At 41.4% G+C, this 17,010-nt stretch overlaps 1 pseudogene; it reads left to right on the top strand.

Moving 5' to 3' along the window:
- LOC127574521 (golgin subfamily A member 4-like) overlaps nucleotides 1-16,228 on the top strand; it is a 247,048-nt pseudogene extending 230,820 nt beyond the window's left edge.
- The last annotated feature ends 782 nt before the right edge of the window (nucleotides 16,229-17,010 follow it).

Below are 17,010 nucleotides of genomic sequence, written 5' to 3'. Positions count from 1 at the left end.
GCCTCTGTTTGATCCATATCCTTCTAAACTCCTCCTATGCATTTACCTGTCTAAATGTCTTTTACACATCGTAATTGTCGTGCTTCTACAACTTCTTCTGGAATTTGTTCCGTACACCCACCACCCTCTGTGTGAAAAAGTTTCCCCTCTAATCCTTTACATCTCTCCCCTCTCACCTTAAATCTATGTGCTCCGGTTTTAGACACCCCCCATCCTGGGGAAAAGGACCACCTTATCTACACCCCTCATAATTTTGCATATCTCTATAAGGTATATATCTCTATAAGATTTTGCATATTCTTCCTTCTGACTATTGGGGGACCCATAATACAATTCCATTAAAGTGATCATTCCACTTCTTGTTTCTTATTTTAAGTTCTTGTCTGTATTTACCATGGAAGCTGGTGAGTTCAGGGGAAGGATCAGTGATCATATTCATAGAATTATACAGCATGGAAATGGTCCCTTTGGCCCAACTTGTCCATGCTAACCAAGGTGCTAGTCCCATTTGCCTGTGTTGGGCCCATATCCCTCTAAGCCTTTCCTATCCATGTACCTGTCCAAATGTCTTTTAAACATTGTAATTGTACCCGCCTCTACCACTTCCTCTGACAGCTCGTCTGTGTGAAAAACCTGCACCTCAGGTCCCCTTTAAATCTTCCCCCTCACACTGTAAACCTATATCCTCTAGTTTTAGACTCCCTTACCTTGGACCATATCAGCATTATAAAAGAGGTGGTGTTGGCTGAGGATACCTAATGTTTTGCTTCTATTTAACAAGGGTAGCAAGGATGAGCCAGGAAACTGCAGCCTGGTGAGCCTGACATCAGTAGTGGGCAAGCTGTTGGAAAAGGTTCTGGAATGAGCTGCCAGAGGATTTATTTGCATTTAGAAAGGCAAGGACTGATAAAGGATAGTCAGCATGCCTTGGTTCGTGGGAAATCATGTCTCACGAATTTAATTGGGTTCCTCAAGAGGTGACCAAGAGGATTGATGAGGACAGGGCAGTAGACATTGTCTATGTGGACTTTAGCAAGGCCTTTGACAAAGTCCCACATAGTAGGCTGTTGTGGAAGGTTAGATCACATGGGATCCAGAGTGAGCTAGCCAACTGGATACAAAATTAGCTTGGTTAGTAGGAGGCAGAGGGTGGTTGTAGAGAATTGCTTTTAAGATTGGAAGCCTGTGACCAATGGTGTGCTGCACGTATCGGTGCTGGGTCCTCTTTTGTTTGTCATATATATTAATGATTTGGATGAGAATGCAGGTGGCATGAATGATTCATAAGTTTGCAGGTGACACCAAAATTGGCGGTATATTGGACAGTGAAGGAGGTTGTCTGAGATTACAACAGGATGTAGATCAACTGGGAAAGTGGGCAGGGAATGGCTGATGGAATTTAACTCAGACAATTGTGAAGTGATGAACTTTGGGAAGTTAAACCAGAGCAAGACATACACTGTGAATGGCGAGGCCCTGTGAAGTGTTATTGAACAAAATGACCTTGGAATTACAAATGCATAGTTCCCTAAAAATGGGAACACAGGTAAGCAAGGTGGGGAAGAGGTGTATGGCATGCTTTCCTTCGTTAGCCAAGGAATTGTGTGCAAGAATTGGGACATAATGTTATAATGAGACAAAACGTTGGTTAGACCACACTTGGAGAATTGTATGCAGTTCTGTTTGTCCCACTACAGAAAGGTCGCGATTAAGGCTAGAGAGGATGCAGAAAAGATTAACAAGGGTGTTGCTGGGATTGGAGTGATTGAGTTGTAAGGAGAGATTGTATAGACTGACTCTCTTTTCCCTGAAGTGAAGAATACTGAGAGGTGACATGATAGAGGTATATAAAATTGTGAGGGTATACAACAATGTGTATCCCATGTAGAGGGCTTAGGTTTAAGGTGAGAGGAAGAAGGTTTAAAGGTGATCTGAGGGAGAAATATGTTCACACTAACAGTAGTCGGTATCTGGAACAAGCTGCCAGAGGAGATGATGGAAGTAGGAACAGTAACAACATTTAAGAGACATCTAGACAGGCAACAAGGCATAAGAGAATATGGAATTAATGCAGGTAAGTGAGGTTAGATAGATAGGCACAATGTACAGCATAGATGCGGTGGGCCAAAGAGCCTGTTTCTATGGTGTATGGCAAGTGAAGGTACCAGATGACTGAAACATAGCAAACATGGTCCCCCTTTCCAGGAAGGACAGCAGGGAAGGCCTTGCAGTTGCAGACCTGTGAACCTAACATCAGTAGTAGGGAAGTTATTGGAAAAAAATTTCTGAGGGACAGGATTAATGAGAATTTGAAAAGACTCTCTAATCAGACATAGCAGACATGGCTTTCTCAAGAGCAGATCTTGTCTGACTAATCTGATCTGAATTTTTTGAGATGTGACAAAGTATATTGATGAGGACAGTGCAGCAGATATGGTTTACGTGGACTTCAGTACGGTCTTTGACAGTTCCACATGGGAGACTGGTCCAAAAGGTTAGGGCCCATGGGATCCAATGCAAGTTAGCAAAGTGGATCCAAAATTGGCTTGGCAATAGGAGACAGAGGGTGATGCATTTAGGGAGTACTAATGAGGCTTGCACCATGAACATCGGCAATTCCTTTCCTTCCGCAGATGCTGCTCAACCTGCTGAGGTTCCTCCAGCAGATTCACTGGGGTATAGCCTGGTATGGAGCGTTTCAGTTCTGAGGAGAGACTAGAGAGGCTAGGTCTGTTTTCTCTGAACCCGAGGAAGTTAGGAGTGGACGTTATGGAGGTATATAAAATTATGAGTGGGTGTGTGTATATATAGGGTAAACTGCAGGAAACTTTTCCTCTTATCAGAGATGAATAAAACTAAATTTGGGGTAGGGGGTAAGAGATTTGAAGGGGATCTGAGCTGTCCTTTTCACGTAAAGAGTGGTGAGTACATGGAATACACTACCTGAAAGAGTGATGGATATGGACCAAGTGCTGGAAGATGGGATTAATATAGATGTGTGCTCACATGTCAGTGTGGATATGGTAGGCTGAATGGCCTGTTTGTATGACTTTATAATTCTATAACATCAAAAGCCTTCCTGAAATTCAGGCAAAAAAAAATCAATTTGCACGATGGATTCAAGGAAAGAATGGTTTATACTGATGAGTGGCTATCTGCTTTAAGTGCATATTGGATAAATATGTGAAACGGAGCAAAATGTAAAATCCCATTCTCCCTCCTCACTATATATTTTGTTTTGTATTACTTTAGTGAGGAGAAGCAAACAAAGGGCAAAATAACCACCCATTGTTCTACAATGCAGAGGGCCAGATCTTGTCCAAATCTCCCTTGGATCAGCTGCTGGTTTTGTACAAGGATCATGAAGATTTTTATCAGTTAAAAGTTGACTTTTAAAGATTCCCTATCTGACAGCCCCTTTAACCCCTCTCTCTGTGGCCTCCTGCACTGTTACAACAAGGTCCAAGACAGGCTCAAGGAACAACTCATCTTATGTCTGGGCACATTGCAGCCTGCAGGACTAAATATTAAATTCTCCACCTTGGATAACTTGCTCCTTCTTTCTGTTTGTATCAGGATGGGCCATTTTTGCTTGCCATTTTTTCTCCCTTTTTCTTTCATTTGTATATTCTGGCCTGCTGGGCATGTCCAGTAGGCCAGACTATACAACATGACCTGTATTTTTACAACATTAGTGACATGTTACACAGTTCAAGGAGCTTAACCACCCTATTATGGCTACATTATTTTGTTCTCTCACACAAATTCCCATTGTTCCATTCATCTCCTTTTCTGCTACCCAGACTAACTTGTTTGCTCTTTTTCTCAGTTCTGATGAAGGGTCTTATACCTGAAACATTAACTGTTTCTCTTTCCACAGGTGCTGCCTGACCTGCTGAGTTTTTTCCATTATTTCCTATTTCAGATTTTCCAGTGTCTGCAGTTTTTTTTGACTTTCATTAAAAGTTGGCTTCTCGCTTCGTTTCTTATAATATAGCACATTGGTACATTCTATGCAGATTAAAACACAATTGATTCAGCTAAAATTGTTGTTCAGCCATGCTATATCCAGGACAAAGCTTAGTAGCATATCATTCTTTAGTGAGAGACAAGAGGGGATTTAGGGAAAATGTGACCACGTAGTAAGGAAATAATATTTCGGAGGTAAGAGATACTTGATAATTTTAGATCTGGAAAATATAATTTGCTATTCCACTTAATGTAAACTATTATTGGGTAGTTAATTACCAGTGTGTGCTTTATATTTAATTTGTTGAGAAATGCACAGAGAGCACTTTAATAGATTATTTTGTTTAAACATCTTGTCATTCCAGAGTAACTGACCATCATCTTTAAAGTCCCCCATATCACTGTTAACTAATTTTTATAAACAAGCATGGCCCAAATTACTTTAAACATTGCAGAAGTATTCACTGAATTGCAAAATGAGGAGCAGTATCCCAAACTGAGTTTCTCTTTACTCCCCAATCCTTTGGATAATTGTCTTCAAATTGCCAAGTGCAAATTTTGATCAGTCTGCTTCAATTAGTTTACACTCAAAACCAAGGGAGGGGCATTTCTTCTGCTCACCAGAAATCTTGAATAGCAGTTCTAGTTCACAACTAATGAAATCAAACCTGAGGAAAAAGTTGGACCTCAAAGATCATGAGAGCTACATTACTTTCACTAGCAACACTTAAGCTGATGTGATTTTTTTAAACTATGACTAATTGGAATTAAAATAATTATTTCCACCTTCAATAACTGGCTGCTCAACTAGGTTCAATTACTGAAAGGCACTGAGTGAGTCACCACTGACTGTGTTGAAATGGAAAAGCCATTTGTTCAAAATTTGATAATCATTTCTGGAATACATTCCGTCACCAAATAATTCAGCATGTGCTGGACTCAAAATATGGACTTACTTTCCTGTAAATTTGTTGTTAGTCATTGTGCTTTCTGCAGGTGGTCTATTATTTCCAAACATTATTGAAGCTTTCTACAATTTCAAAAATTATTTAAGTATTTAACATTCATTTTGTTTATTGCTATCCTTCAATATTTGTAATTCAGCTAACTTGCTTTCATTTGAAATTACACAAATGCAAACTAACTTTATGTACAAGTGTATGACCTTGATAGATAACAGGATTGCAAACCACCATCTGAATCAATCATGGTAAATAGCATATTGAGGAAAATTAATATTTAATATTTTGGTGCATATGTGCACAACAAAAATTTGTTGGAATTTAGGCAATATCTTTGTTGGGATTATGTGAACAATGACAATTTAAAATTATTAGGTGGCTAAATCAGAGTGTCCAGTTCTAGTTACCACAATTTGAGAAAGACATTAAGGTCCTTCGTAGGATACAAAGCAAATTTATCAGAATACTTCCAGCAATGAGGGGTTTTAGCTGCAATGTTAGGTTGGAGAAGCGAAGGATGTTTGTGCTCCTTGGAGCTAAGGAGGTCAAAGGGAGATTTGATAGTGGTGTTGGTTTACATAGGGTATACAAAGTTGATCCCATTCATTGATGATTACAAAAAAGCCAACAGATCTAAGGTTTTGGACAAAATGTACAATGGGATGTCAGGAAGGACATTTTTACACAGAGACCACTTTATTATTAGAGTGGTGGGGGTAGAGCTAATCAATGTTTTCAAAAGGTTATTTAATGGGCATTTCAGGGAAATAAACTTTCAGGGTTAAGGGGCAGGGAGCTGATTGAAGTCACTTGAGAGCTGATGTGGACTTGATGAACTGAATGGCCACCTCCTATGCCTTGTGACTGACCTCTACAGTGGATCACAGTAGATGTTTTTATATCTGTGAACTGGGCAAACAATTGGTCTTTTCAACCAGCAAGGTTGAAGAATACACACTGAAATATGCAATCTTAATCAGGACATTTGACTATTTATCTATGTAAAATCATGTACTGAAGCAAAATAAGGAGAAAAAGAAAGATGGTATTGAAGTAAGGGTCAGACACAAAGAACGTTTTTTAACATTTTTAACAATTAAAATCTTAGGGTTTTATAATAAGACTGTGCATCTAGTAGTTAATTTTTAATGCTGGGGTGGCTTTTGGCTGTAATAAGAGATCACACCACTTTACTTGAAATGGATAAAACTCCAAATTTTTGTTAAGCCACCTTAATGCCAATGGATCCCATTTCTAAATGGCAGGGCTTCCCCAGGAGTCAGCCTTCTCAGAATGATATCATTTTCTCTCTTCCCATTATCCCATCCCATTCCTTCCTGAGTTCTCCAGTTCAGATGTTGGTTTACAATCGTTGGCACAATTCATCTAATGGTTATCCTTATTGCTTGCATTTTCCAAGCTTTGAGTGTTCCTTGCTTAACTTATAAAATCCAATATGCTCATTTCCCCTGGCTCTGTAGTATTCTTCGCCTCGCACTGGTATCTTCTGAGAGTTGGCTATTGGTGCATTCATTTAAGATGTGGGTGAGTGATATCTTTTTTTGTAACATTAACATATCTGTCCTACTAACAATCTAATACTAAGTGTATTTCAGCTCATCTGTCCAGATAGTTTTCATTGACTAGCAGAACACTATTAATAAATGAAAATCTGGAAAAAAGCATTCAGCTATTGAGTGTGTTCCTTCAATGACCCTTGCAAAGTTTATCATTCTGTAGATTGCACTTCTGAAGGAGATGAGCAACAAGTGGAAAGCAAATAACAATACCAAACATACTGGGTTTTTTCTTCAAACCAGTTGCAGTTTATGCTTGACCACATTTGCAAAATGACATTTTTGACATGATTCTGAGGCTACATTTATTAGGTTTCAGTTGATAGTCCATTTGGTCTACATGATCAATTACGTCAATATCACTGTGATAAAAGCTTTTCTCTCGTGCATGTCGGTTTGCACACCATTATTCAGGATGTTGATGGTCAGTGGACGAACACCTGATACAAAAAATATCTAGAAATCAGAAATGAAGGTTGTCTTGTTCTGTCATTGGAAGAGTTTTTCTGTTCCAGCTATTTAATATTCCTCTTCCCAATGTTCAAACACCATAAACAGAGAGAGCCAGCTGATTGTGGAGAAAGGAGCTGCTTTGATCCTTGCCAAACATGATATATTCCTTTTGTTTCACTATATTCTTGTAATTTTCAGCAAACCTGTTTTTATAAGGTACTTTTATAAGGGTTATAAAGGTTTTAAGTGGTAGAGTGGGGGCTGGACTGCTCAGGTGTGGCGTGGGCAGCTTAAAAAGCAGACAGACTATCCAGCGGGCAGTGTCAGAGCGGGCAGCAGAGTGAGAGGGAGCAGAGTGTTCTGGGCTTTGGCTCAAGGGGCTTTGGCGTAAAAGGGCGAGGAAAGGTAGGTGACTTGAGTTAAGAAAGGGGTATGAGTGCGGTTTCCTGTACTCAGTGTCAGATGTGGGAGTTCCTGGAGTCTCCCTGCCTCCGGGAGGGCTAATCTGCACCCAGTGTGTTGAGCTGCAGCTCCTGAGGGACCGTGTTAGGGAACTGGAGATGCAGCTAGATGACCTTCGTCTGATCAGGGAGAGTGAGGAGGTGATAGAGAGGAGTTATAGACAGGTGGTCACACCGGGACCATCGGAATCAGGCAATTGGGTCACATTCAGGAGGGGGAAGGGAAAGGGGAAGAGACAGGTACTAGAGAGTACCCCTGTGGCTGTACCCCCTTGACAATAATGTACCCCCTTGACAATAAGTACTCCTGTTTGAGTACTGCTGGGGGAGACAGCCTACCTGGTAGAAGCAACAGTGGCAGTGTCTCTGGCACAGAGCCCGGCCCTGTGGCTCAGATGGGTAGAGAAGGAGTGAGGAGGGCACTAGTGATAGGGGACTCTATAGTTAGGTGGGCAGACAAGCGATTCTGTGGACGCAGGAAAGAAACTCGGAAGGTAGTTTGCTTCCCAGGTGCCAGGGTCTGGGATGTTTCAGATCGCGTCCAAGATATCCTGAAGGGGGAGGGAGAACAGCCAGAGGTCGTGGTACATATTGGTACCAACGACATGGGTAGGCAAAGGAATGAAGTCCTGAAAAGAGACTATAGAGAACTAGGAAGGAAGTTGAAAAGCAGGACCTCAAAGGTAATAATTTCTGGATTATTGCCTGCGCTAAGTGACAGTGGGTATAGGAACAGAATGAGCAGGAGGGTAAATGCGTGGTTGAGGGATTGGAGAAAGGAGCAGGGATTCAGTTTTCTGGATCATTGGGGCCTCTTTTGGGGCAGGTATGACCTGTTCAAAGAGGACGGGTTGCACTTGAATCCCAGGGGGACCAACATACTAGCGGGGAGGTTTGCTAAGGCTACTGGGGAGAGTTTAAACTAGAATTGTTGGGGGGTGGGATCTGTACTGGAGAGACTGGGGAAGAGCTGTTTGGCTCTCAAATAGAGGAAGCTAGGAGTAAGTACCATAGGCAGGTGATAGAGAAGGGAAGTGTTCAGACAGGCTTGAGATGTATCTATTTTAACGCAAGGAGTATTGTGAACAAGGTGGATGAGCTTAGAGCTTGGATCAATACTTGGAGCTATGATGTGGTGGCCATTACAGAGACTTGGATGGCTCCGGGGCTGGAATGGTTGATTCAAGTGCCGGGTTTTAGATGTTTCAGGAAGGACAGGGAGGGAGGCAAGAGAGGTGGGGGAGTGGCACTGTTGATAGTGTCACGGCTGCGGAAAAGGTGGACGTTGTGGAGGGATTGTCTACGGAGTCTCTGTGGGTGGATGTTAGGAACAGGAAGGGGTCAATAACTTTACTGGGTGTTTTTTATACCCAATAGTGACAGGGTTATTGAGGAGCAGATAGGGAACCAGATCCTAGAAATGTGTGAGAATAACAGAGTTGTTGTGATGGGGGATTTTAATTCCCCAAATATCGATTGGCATCTCCAGACAGTGAGGGGTTTAGATGGGGTGGAGTTTGTTAAGTGTGTACAGGAAGGATTCTTGACACAATATGTAGATAGGCCTACAAGAGGAGAGGCTGTGCTTGATTTGGTATTGGGAAATGAACCTGGTCAGGTGTCAGATCTCTCAGTGGGTGAACATTTTGGTGATAGTGATCATAATTCTATCTCCTTTACATTAGCACTGGAGAGGGATAGGAACAGACAGACTAGAAAGGTGTTTACTTGGAGTAAAGGAAATTATGAGGCTCTCAGGCAGGAAATTGGAAGATTAAATTGGGAACAGATGTTCTCCGGGAAAAGTATGGAAGATATGTGGCAAATATTAAGGGGGTATTTGTGTGGAGCTCTGCATAGACATGTTCTGATGAAACGGGAGTCATGATGGGATACAGGAACCATGTACGAAGGCTATAATAAATTTAGTCAAAAGGAAAAGAAAATCATACAAAAGGTACAGAGAGCTAGGTAAGGTTAGAGATCTGGAGGAGTACAAGGCTAAAAGGAAGGAACTTAAGAAAGAGATTAGGAGACCCAGAAGGGGACATGAGAAGGCCTTGGCGGGCAGGATTAAGGAAAACCCCAAGGCATTCTACAAGTATGTGAAGAGTAAGAGGATGAGATGCAAAAGGATAGGGCCTATCAAGTGCAGCAGTGGGAAAATGTGTGTGGATCCGGAAGAAATAGCAGAGGTATTTAATGAATACTTTACATCAGTATTCACCACGGAAAAAGATCTGGGGGATTGTAGTGGGGACTTGCAGCGGCCTGAAAAGCTTGAGCATGTAGATATTAGAAAAGAGGTGGTGCTGAAACTTTTGGAAAGCATCAAGTTAGATAAGTTGCTGGGACCAGATGAAATGTACCCCAGATTACTGTGGGAGGCGAGAGAGGAGATTGCGGAGCCTCTGACGATGATCTTTGGGTCGTCGATGGAGACAGGAGAGGTTCCAGAAGATTGGAGGGTTGCAGATGTTGTTCCCTTATTCAAGAAGGTGAGTAGGGATAGCCCAGGGAATTATAGGCCAGTGAGCCTCAGTGGTTGGTAAGCTGATGGAGAATATCCTGAGAGGCGGGACTTATGAACATTTGGAGAGGTATAATATGGTTAGGAATCGTCAGCATGGCTTTGTCGAGGGCAGGTCCAGTCGTATGAGCCTGATTGAATTTTTTGAGGATGTGACTAAGCACATTGATAAAGAGAGAGCAGTAGATGTAGTGTATATGGATTTCAGCAAGGTGTTTGATAAGGTACCCCACGCAAGGCTTATGGAGAAGGTGAGGAGACATGGGATCCAAGAGGACATTGCAGTGTGGATCCAGAACTGGCTGGCCCACAGAAGGCAAAGAGTGGTTGTTGAAGGGTCGTATTCCACATGGAGGTCGGTAACCAGTGGTGTACCTCAGGGATCTGTATTGGGACCCTTACTCTTTGTAATTTTTAAAAATGACCTGGATGTGGAAGTGGAGGGGTGGGTTAGTAAGTTTGCGGATGACACAAAGGTTGGGTGTGTTGTGGATAGTTTGGAGGGCTGTCAGAGGTTACAGAAGGACATAGATAGGATGCAGAGTTGGGCTGAGAAGTGGCAGATACAGTTCAACCCAGATAAGTGTGAAGTGGTTCATTTTGGTAAGTCAAATATGTTGGCGGAATATAGTATTAATGGTAGGACTCTTGGCAGTGTGGAGGATCAGAGGGATCTTGGGGTCCGAGTCCATAGGATGCTCAAAGCGGCTGCGCAGGTTGACTCTGTGGTTAAGAAGGCATATGGTGTATTGTCCTTCATCAATCGGGGAATTGAATTTAGGAGCCAAGAGGTATTGTTGCAGCTGTGTTGGTCCCTGGTCAGACCCCACTTGGAGTATTGTGCTCAGTTCTGGTCGCCTTACTACAGGAAAGATGTGGAAGCCATAGAGAGGGTGCAGAGGAGACTTACAAGGATGCTGCCTGGAATGCGGAGCATGCCTTATGAAAGCAGGTTGAGGGAACTCGGCCTTTTCTCCTTGGAGAGACGGAGGATGAGGGGGGACCTGATAGAGGTGTATAAGATGATGAGAGGTATTGATAGGGTGGATAGTCAGAGGCTTTTCCCCAGGGCTGAATTGGTGGCCACAAGAGGACATAGGTTTAAGGTGCTGGGGAGTAGATATAGAGGAGATGTCAGGGGTAAGTTTTTTACTCAGAGAGTGGTGAATGCGTGGAATGGGCTGCCGGAAACGGTGGTGGAGGCGGATACGATAGGGTCTTTCAAGAGACTGTTAGATAGGTACATGGAGCTGAGTAAAATAGAGGGCTATGGGTAAGCCTAGTAATCTCTCGGGTAGGGACATGTTCGGCATGGCTTATTTATTGTAGTTAGCTTATTTACTTACATGAGGACGTTATATAGCACACAAGCAGGCCCTTTGGCCCAACTCGTCCTTGCTGACAAGATGTCTGTACAAGCTAGCCCAATTGCCTGCATTTCACCCATATCCCTCTAAACCTTTTCTATCTGTGTACCTGTCCAGATATCTTTTAGACATTGTAATTGTACCAACTTCTACAGCTTCCTCTAGCTGCTCGTTCCAAATACCCACTATCCTCTGTGTGAGAAAGTTGCTCCTCAGGTCCCTTTTAAATCTTTCCCTTCTTACCTTAAATCTATGTCCTCTAGTTTTAGACACCCCTACCTTGGGAAAAAGACCATGACCATGCAACTTGAAAGAAAATTAAGGCAAGCCTATATTGATTTGTTAAGGACAAACTGTGTTCAACCAATTTGCTAGAATTTTTTGATGAGGTAATTGTTGATATAGAAACAAAGGACTGCAGATGCTGGAATCCAGATGAAAAACACTATGATGCTGGAGGAACTCAGCAGACCATGCAGCATCCGTGGAGAAAAGCAGGCGGTCAACGTTTCGGGTCAGGATCGTTCTTCAGGACTGAAGATAGGAAAAGGGGAAGCCCAATATATAAGAGGGATAGATAGTTGATGATGGTAATGCAGTTGATGTGCTGTACATGCACTGGCAGAGGAAGTTGTAGAGGGAGGTGCAATTATGATGTTTAAAAGATATTTAGACAGGTACATGGATACAAAAAGTTTAGAGGGATATGCAGGCAAATGGCATAAAAGGGACATGGATACAAGTTGGTTAAGCAATAGACAACATACATCATAGCAAATGTCTGAAAGAAGGTAAATCATTGGCATTTACTGGGAATCAGAGTTGGGGCTGTTTCTCCTTTTTAGTTTATATTAGAATGTAAAGCAGTATAACACAGGGACAGGCCCTTCAGCCCACCATGTCTGCACCAACATAATGCCAATCTAACTAATCCCATCTGCCTACACGTGGTCTATATCCCTCTATTTCCCTGCCTGTTCATCTGTCTGTCTAAATGCCTGTTAAGAGTCATTATTGTAAATGCTTCCACCACCTCCCCCAGCAGCACGTTCCTGGTACCCACTACTCTCTGTTTAAAAACTTGTCTTGCACATCTCCTTTAAACTTTATCCTACTCACCTTTAAAACTATGCCCTCTAGAATTTGACATTTCCTCCCTGGGAAAAAGACTCTAATTATCTACCCTATCACATAATTTTATGTACTACCAAGTTTGCCCAACCTTTCATGGCTAATTTCTCCAATCCAGGCAACATGTTGGTGAATCTCCCCAAACCTCCATATCTTCCTGTAGTGTGAACTGCACACGATTCTCCAAATATAGCCCATCCAAAGTTTTATACAGCTGCAACGTTTTCCTAATTTTTATTCTCAATGCCCTGACTGATGAAGGCAAGCATGCCATATGCCTTGCTTACCGCCCTATCTACCTGTGTTGCCACTTTGAGGGAATTATGGACTTCCACCCCAAGACCCCTGTCACGTACCAGCAACAAAAGAAACACCCCAAGTCATATATGTGTTAAAAACTATTTTATTAATAACTACTTATGATAATAAGAAAAATAAAAGTAAAAATGTTAGAATGTTAGAAGTAAAAATGTTAGATCTTAAACATTAACCCCAAAAACTAAACTCGAAGTGTGTGTGTGGCAAATTCCCGAACTCCAAGTCTCAAAGTTCAGTTCAGCAAGCCGTAAGGTGAAACGTGAGCAAAGGCTTCTTCAACAATCACCGTTGACTGAAGACAAAACGTAGAGAGAAAATAGAGAGTAATTATGAAATCCAGATGTTCCACGATGGAACCCATATGACACCTCAGTGTCTATTCAGCATTGACTACTCCACCGCTTTGTTCTGAAGCATCTGCCACCCCGAAAGGCACTCAAATCGTGGCCGTCCACACAAATACCTGTTTCCTTCTACAGGTTAACGACAAAGTGGACTCCACCGGATTATTCCAAAAATCCATACGTGGGTTGTAGTGACAGACGCAGTCATTGTTTTTCAACCATCAATACAGAGACCAGCAGGCTGGTGTCTCTCTCCCTCTCTCTCTCTCTCTCTCTCTCTCTCTCTCTCTTCTCTCTCTTCTGACTGACTCCGACTGTCTGCTCCAAAAACGTCATTACTTCCATATCTTCTGTTGTCGTCATCACGCCACACACACACACACATACTGTGCTCTATCTTAAAGGGACATACACCAATAGTAACCTAGTCCGTAACACCCCTCTGTACATCAATGCATCCAAGAGTAATGTGATGCACTGTATTCTTTTCGCTAGCATTTAACCTCCCAAAATGTGACACCTCACCCTTGTCTGGATTAAATTCCATATGCCATTTCTCCATCCAAATTTCCAGCTGATCCATATCTTAATATATCCTTTGACAACCTTCCTCACCATCCACAACTCTACCAGTTTTTGTGTCATCTGCAAACTTACTCATCATACCACCTACAATTTCATTCAGATCATTTATATAGAAATCACAAACAATGGAGATCCAACACTGATCCTTGCAGAACACCACTGGGTTATAGACCTCCACTTAGAGAAGCATCCCTCGACACTGCCCTCTGTCTTCTGTGACCAAGCCAATTTTGTATTCAACTTACCAACTCACAATGGATCCCATGTGACCTATTCTTCTGAACCAACCTATTATGAGGGACCTTGTCAAATGCTTTTCTTAAGTTCATGTAGACAACTTTACTACCCTACCCTCGTCAATTATCTGTCACTTTCTCAAAATAAAGTCAAATTTGTGAGACCACAGAAGCTATGCTGACTTTCCCTAATAAGTCCAGGCTTTTCTAAACGCAAGTAAATCCTGTCTCTAAGAATATTCAGTAATTTCCCTACCACTACAGCAATGTATGCTATAGCCATCTGGAGCTCCTGGTTGCTAGCCATTTTAATTCTCTGCCCCATTCCCTCACTGACGTGTCTGTCGTCGGCCTCCTCCACTGCCAGGGTGTGGCTAAGTGCAAACTAGAGGAACAACACTTCATATTCTGCTTGGGATCTCATATTCTGCAATCCAAAAGTATGAACGTGGAATTCTCCAATTTCAGGTAAACTGCTCCCGCTTTGGCCTCTTTCCTCCTGATTTACCCAGTTCCTCCTATACTCACTCCGGCCCCCATCACCCTGTTTCTTTCCTATAATTCTTGGCCTATAATTTCCTTGTTTGTTCCTGTTGCCCTTCTTAAACAAAGGAACCAAATTGGCTACTTTATTCTTCTGGGACCTCATTTATGGCTTAAGATGTTAAGGCCCCAGCAATTTCCTCGACTCTCTGTATCCTGGGATAGATTCCATCAGACCCTGGGGACTTATCCATGTTAATGTTTTTCAAGAGATCCAACATCACCACCTTGTTAGTATCAACATATATATTAATATATTATTTAACAAAGTTTGGGAGTGTGAGACACAATTTCTAAGTAGTAATAAACTGCAGCAGGATAGAAACAGACTGGCAGAATGGGCAAATGCAGTTGAAGTTTAATGCAGAGAACTGTGAGGTGATGTATTTTGGTAGGAAGAACAAGAAGCAATATTGAATATAGGATTTCTTTTTAAAGAGATGGTAAAGGAGCAGAGGGACCTGGGGACAAGCCTTTGAAAGTGCAGGGCAGGTTGGGAAAGCAGTTAATAATGGAGTTGTCAACAGAGGCATTGAGTATAAAAGGAGGGAAGTCATGCCTAACGTAGAACAGTACAGCAGAGGAACAGGCCCTTTGGCCCACAATGTTGTGCCAAACAAATTAAATTAGTAATCAAATGCTCAACTAAACTAATCGCTTCTGCCTACACAATGTCCATATCTTTCCATTTCCCACACATTCACGTGCCTACTAAAGAATGTCTTGAACCCCCCCCTCACCCCCCATTGTACTTGCCTCCACCACCACCCAATTTGTATTCAGTTAATACATTATGACATATCTATGGTAATTTAAATGGTTCTTTTGTTGGGGTTGGTGTATGGCACATGCAAGTATGCATCCTTCTCCCAATAAAGGGTCTGCAGCTACAGTGCATTTGCTCCACATTGAAATTGGAACTGATACTTGTATTGATGACATGACACAGAAAGTGAATTGCTAAGATCCCTTTATGATGATCTGTTTGCCCCCTGGTAATGCTAATCAATCAAATGATCAGAAAATTGTGCTTCTACTTGTGCATTTTAAATTGCAATTTGAGTTACTTAATGTTACATTTTATATTGCTGAAACATGGGTGATGAATCTACAAATCTAGGTTGTTTTTTTTGTGACTGGCCAAATTAATCTGGCATGAAAAGTAATTTGTTTGCATTTCTAAGTAATTGTGATCTGAAAGTGTAACAGGAAGATAGCTACGGTGCACTTAAATGATTTCTTATTTCCCCTTCCAGACTTCTTGGCTACGTTAACTAAGGAAGTTACCAAAGGTGATGTGGAACTATTCAGCGATCATGCTGCTGGGAAGTTATATATTTGGCTTCACATGGGGAGAAGGGAAATGTGGTACTGTTATCAGGATAATGTTTCTATGGCCTTTTACTGTGATTTGTACAAAACCTAAAATACAAAGAACCTCCCAAATCTTATTCTGATGTTAATTCTAGCAGATTTTTGTTAAATGGCACTAGGATAAATTGTGCAATAAATTTCTAATGGAATTTAAGCTGTTAATGTTTGACTGGAATGCTTTCTGTACAACTGATTTATTTTTGCAGGGTCTTATCCTTGGAGCTTCAGCCTTTGAAGGTACTAAATAGCTGTACCTAGTTTGTTTACTATAGCTTTTGTACTTGTATTTTGGAAAGACACTACTGTAAATTGTAAATACATGATTCATATCTAAGCTAAGGAAGAGAATAACTTGTAACAGACACTTGGAGAAGTGAAATAAAGTTTTATTTACTGTAGTACATTTTTCTGTTGGCCTACTCACTTGTTTGTAATTGTCAATAGAAATATCTTGTAAATCAGTTTGTAAATTATTTCCTAAACATCAATGCCATTTTGCCACCTTTATCACAGCTGTGTTATGTAAAATTCTTTCCCATTTTATTTTCCATGGGATTTTCCTTCGGTTGTAGTGAGGCATCTAACAAACAGAGGGGTGTTTACTTCAGGAAGCTGCCAATGGTCCCTCCTCTCAAGGATATTATTTCAAAATATTTGTTAAAGTACTCCCAGTTGTGATGGCAGATGAGTGTAGGCCAAACAAATTTATAATAACTTTAAAAATCTGCAAGTGCTGGAATTCTGAAATATAAGCAGAAAATGTTAGCAACAGATCAGACAGCATTTGCCTAAATGTTTAAGATCAGAAAACTTTCATGGTCCGACGAAGGATTGGACCTGAAATGTTTATTCAGTTACTCTTCCAACAGATGCTACCTAACCTGCTGAGTGTTTCTAACTTTTTTAAATATATAACAAATTTATGATAATTAGGAATAGGTCTGAAATTTCCTATGAAATCCATTTCACCACTTCAACAGTCAAAGTGTGGCAGATAGTCCAGTTACTATCTATATAAAGATTTCTTATAAATTACTGCAAGATTTTATCATAAGTGCTGAAGTTACAGTTGTCATGACAGCTTCAAGAAAATCCTGACTGAAAAGATGCTCAAGATGAGGAAATCTCTGTCACGGCAAAATCCAGGTGTAACAGGCACA

The sequence above is a fragment of the Pristis pectinata genome, chromosome 9, assembly GCF_009764475.1.
Source record: "Pristis pectinata isolate sPriPec2 chromosome 9, sPriPec2.1.pri, whole genome shotgun sequence".
Taxonomy (NCBI): Eukaryota; Metazoa; Chordata; class Chondrichthyes; order Rhinopristiformes; family Pristidae; genus Pristis; species Pristis pectinata.
The sequence above is the reverse complement of the archived record's forward strand: the minus strand, read 5'-3'. Positions and strand labels throughout refer to the sequence as shown.